The sequence below is a fragment of the Buceros rhinoceros genome, unplaced genomic scaffold, assembly GCF_000710305.1.
Source record: "Buceros rhinoceros silvestris isolate BGI_N320 unplaced genomic scaffold, ASM71030v1 scaffold2377, whole genome shotgun sequence".
Classification (NCBI taxonomy): domain Eukaryota; kingdom Metazoa; phylum Chordata; class Aves; order Bucerotiformes; family Bucerotidae; genus Buceros; species Buceros rhinoceros.
Window position 1 is genome coordinate 91,928 of NW_010420282.1, and position 4,597 is coordinate 96,524.

Genomic DNA, 4,597 nt, shown 5'->3' on the forward strand with positions numbered 1-4,597 from the left:
AGCATTATGCATATAAATATATAAATATATTTTATTATGTACAGAAACGGATCATTATGCATGGATGTTAGGAAAACAACGAGCATTTTAACCCAAAGTCTCAGTGCATGAGTTCCCACCAACCCGTGTCCCATGCAATGTGGAGTGACTCCCTCTCGCCACTGCCACCGCACATGCACAGTCGTGCGCCCACGCACACGCAAACACACACACAAGCGTTCGTGGGCCCTCCCTCACTCCTTAGTGTCCGGGTCCCTGAGGTGATATTGGTGAAACAACAGCTCCTAGTGCGATGGAAGTTTTGTTTCTGTATCGTAGCCCCCGCGCTGTTCTCTCGTAAAGATGCACCTCTTGGTTTCTCCCTGCAGTTATTACCGTGTAGACTCTGTGCAGTTGTGGTTATCGTAGCCCTGTAGCATATCAACTCTTCCAAGCAGCCAAGGGTTTATCATTCACCTTCTAAAAAACCCCTTTCTTTTCTTTTTACACCAAGGTGGTCTATCTGTCAGCGTGGGGACTAGTTTATTACATTTATTGGAGTTGGCTGATGCTCATTGCCCATCTCCGTCAGCAGCCAGGTACCCAGGATGCTCGTGTGGCACAATGGCCACCTGGGCTACAAGTCACTTCGCCTATTGGAGTCCAGTTGCAGGCACCTTTTACCAAAACTGGTGGAGAGCTTTATCACCAGCCTCCTCTGAGCGTGTAGCATTAGCTCTCAGCTTCCCGGGACGCCCCAAAATGCAAGTGTACGCTGAAGGAATTCCCTCCAGTGCTCCTTTCCCGGAGGGTCCTCCACGGCTGCCACCCTGTGGCTGGACTTGTCCCCCTGCCCCGTGTTTTGGCCGCCAGCAGAGCTTGCATTTGGCCCCTGCATGGGTGAGCCTCTGGTGAGATCCAGGGTGTCTGCCTGCCTGCCCAAGACCAGCAAGGAGGTAGTTGACAGCACCAGTAAAGCCTGACTTGATGGTATGGCTGAGGTGACCAAAATCCATAATTTTACTTTTTTTTTTTTGGTACTGATGTCAAAGGCAAGGGAAGGCCCATTAGCTTAAACAAAATGGGAGCAACTTCTGCTCTGCTACAGCAGCCTAGCCCCCGTGACTTCCACAGAGCTAGCTCCTGCTGGCAGAAACGAGAGAGAAAACTCTCCTGGTCCGCTCTGTTCAGAAAATGGAGAAAAACCATTTGATTTAGAGTCAGCCCATCAGTGACAGTGGTTTGGCTTTTTTACATAAGGAAGCATTAGCAGCTGGAAGGCTTTACCTGCCTCCCAGCAATGTCAAGGAATGCTGGGACACCTCGAGACCCGGCTTTGGGACCCTGCTTTGGAGAACATCGCAGCACTCACTGAAGAGGGGTGGACTTGGCCAAGCTCTTTGGTTTGGTTTGGTTTGGTTTGGTTTGGTTTGGTTTCTTTTGCTCATTTTTGGGGCCAAAATTTTCAAACGAAAGTGCCTGGTGTCAGGCGCTGGACATGGGGGGCTCCAGCATGGTCTCAGGGGTGAGCTGGGCTGAAGGAGAGGTGCCAGGTCCCCCCAGGCCCAGGGGAAGGTGACCACCCTCTATGCCTGCTGAGGTGCCCAGCAGATGCCCTCCTTTCCAGAGGTGCTAAATACCTCTTGCTGAATTCAAAGGGCCACTCATTCAGCTCTCAAAACGCAGCCTTGAATGGCTAATTATGCAGTTATTATTTGAACACTTGGACTCAACAGAAGGTCTAAAAAGGTCTACATTTAGGTCTGCAGTTCACAAGTTTGGGGCTTGATTTAATGATTTTGTAAAAAAAAAAAAAATTTCTCTTGACAATATTTGGATAGTTGACCACTGCTTAACTCCAGAAATTTTTGTGCCACCGCTTCAAAAAGTTACCTTTTAGGGCATGTATTTCTCAAAAATGATGTCATTGCTTGGCAACCGGTGTCCTGTAAGTGTTTCTAGTACATGATATACCTTAGGAATTGCCAACAGTTGCGAAGGGGGACCAGATACATTTCGTTAGGATGGGTTGGGAAAAAATGGATTGTACATTTGGCTTCACATGTTTAACTTTTTTCTTTAAAAAAGTTGCATGATTGGAAAAAATATGTATACAGTATCTGTAAAACTGTTTTATCTGTTTTTGTTTCAAGCCATGTAAATTGGAAGAATATTAAATCCACAGCCTTATCGCGCATGGCCGTCTTTACATACCGAAGAGCTGAACAGTTTATATTTTTCATTTGAGCTATCTTGTACTTTCATTTGAAAGCAGACACTCTCATGTTGCAGTCTTACTGAGGATTTTATATTAAAAGAAAAAGAAAAAAAGATGCTGCCCTGGAGGAATAGACTACACAGAGGTTGGAAGGAAGTTTGTTTTGGAGCAAAACCTGCCCCTTTCCAAACGACGTAGAGACGCAGTGCTTACTCCACTTGGTGTTAGTAGATATTGCCTTGTGTATTCCATTTTAAATTGTAATCTAGTTTGTAAAAGAGATGGTGACGCATGTAAATAAAGCATAATGGATCTCTACATTGCAGATTTGCCTTCGCTCTGTTTTACTGTGTCGCGGGCAGACGTCTAAGTGCAGGGCCGGGAGCAGGGGCGCCTTCCGAGCAGTGGGTGTGGGGTTTGGGGATGGGCCCTGAGTCTGCTGGAGTCTGTGAACACAAACTTACGTGGGCCTCTGCACTTCAGCCCTTCAGCCAAGCCAGCGTAGCTTTGGTTGTCAAATAACCCCCAATGGGATCATTTACTGCTGCTAAAAATCAGGAAGTTCACTTGATGTTGGAGGCGGCGGCGTGGTCCCCCTGGGACGGCAGCTGCGCTCCGCAGCTGCAGCCCGGCTTGCCCGTGCTGGGAGACAACCAGACCAACTGCAGATGGGTCAAGAGAGGAGTTACGCCCATCGTGGGCTGGGCCATGGGTTTCAGAGTGTCTTTGAAAAACGCCTGGAGTACTTGAAACCGCCCGATCTGGGATTTGGGATGGGAGAACCAGCAGCCTGACTCAGCAGAACGTCACACCGAGGGCTCTGGCCGGGGCGCGGGGGGGAGCGCGAAAAACGCCTGGAGTACTTGAAACCGCCCGATCTGGGATTTGGGATGGGAGAACCAGCAGCCTGACTCAGCAGAACGTCACACCGAGGGCTCTGGCCGCGGCGCGGGAGAGTGCGCTCGGAAACTTGAGACACGTTGACAAAAAAGCTCTTCTCCCACCCTGGCGGGAAGCCACAGATGTGTGGGGGGTTTTACAAGGAGTTTTTCCAGAGCAAATGGTATTTTCAAGAAAGAGGAGCCTTTTCGTGCAGCAGGGAGGGGTTTTCTGTGCCTCTGGGGGGACACCCGCCGTGTCACCCATGCAGAGCCACAGGAGCATCATACTGACGTGCCGCGGTGTAAAGAGCGCGTGTTTCGCATGGCAAGAGCGATTCAGGCTTTGTCCTACGTAGAGCCAGCCTGAAATCCTACGAGATCCAGCCCGAAAACAGCCCTTGGCCAGGATGAAGTGTGCGTTAGCCTGTCAGAGCGAGAGCAGGCTTGTCCTGCAGCAATTCCAGCTTCTCCTCAGAAACGGAGCTGGTTTTCTCGGTTTTTTGGACGGCTCCTTCAGCAGCGTGCTGGCAGGGAAGGACTCGTGTCCTCCACCTCACTGGCATCGTCCCACTGGTATTTAGGACAAAGAATCCTCACGTGGCCTGGTGAGGTGCCGGGTGGAAGGGTCTCAGCTTTGACCTGGATTTCGGCAGGGGCAGCAGTGGCCGTGACGATGAGCTGATCAAATCCTGTGCGGGTTTTGTGCTGAACCTACTCAGTGGTGTTGTGCAATGCCTTGGCTGTGACCTTTGCTTCACCCGGCCTTGGAATAGATGGTTCTTATCGTTCAGAGTTCTTTCAAAATAAGTCCAAACACTTCAAACTTTTCCAAGTTGTCCCAGAAGACAAAAGGCTTTTCAAGCTGCTGCTGGGACTGGTGAGGCAACCGAGAGCTATTTTGGGAGCTCCCCACCACATATGCTGAGTTGCAAGTTTGACCAGACCGGGGAAAACAGTATTTTACAGCTCTTGTTTGGCTACTGCTGCCAAGGAAGCTAGAGGTGCTTTCAAGAAGATTGAGATAAGCAAACCTGGCAGGCTCCCTCTGTTTTCTGGAGGAGTCATCGTGACTGGTATCTCCCTGTTCAACAGGAGGACTTCTCGGGTGAAGCGGAGCCCAAGCCAGATGGAGCAGATACCGCTTGTTGGCGCACAGATCCGCCCTGCTGCCGGTGACTTCGGCAGTGTCTCATTGCTTCTGTTCGCCTGACCAGACCGCAGAGCCTTTTTCCCACTGGCTGTGCCTGTGGAATTTTTTTAAATGAAGATAATTTCATCATGTATACACAAAACATAGAAAATTCCACCAGGACAACAACAAAGAAAAAATTAAGCTTTTTTTTTTTTTTCTCCCCTGCTGTTTAGATCTTTAGAAAACTTCAGCATCATCTGTCAAAATTCAGAAACTCCAATTTGGATTTTTGATTTTTGCGCTTAAATTTTCTCTTCATACTAAAGACATCAGCAGCTTTGCATGTGCTACCACATTTACTTATTAGAACAAAGCGTCTTCTGCCTT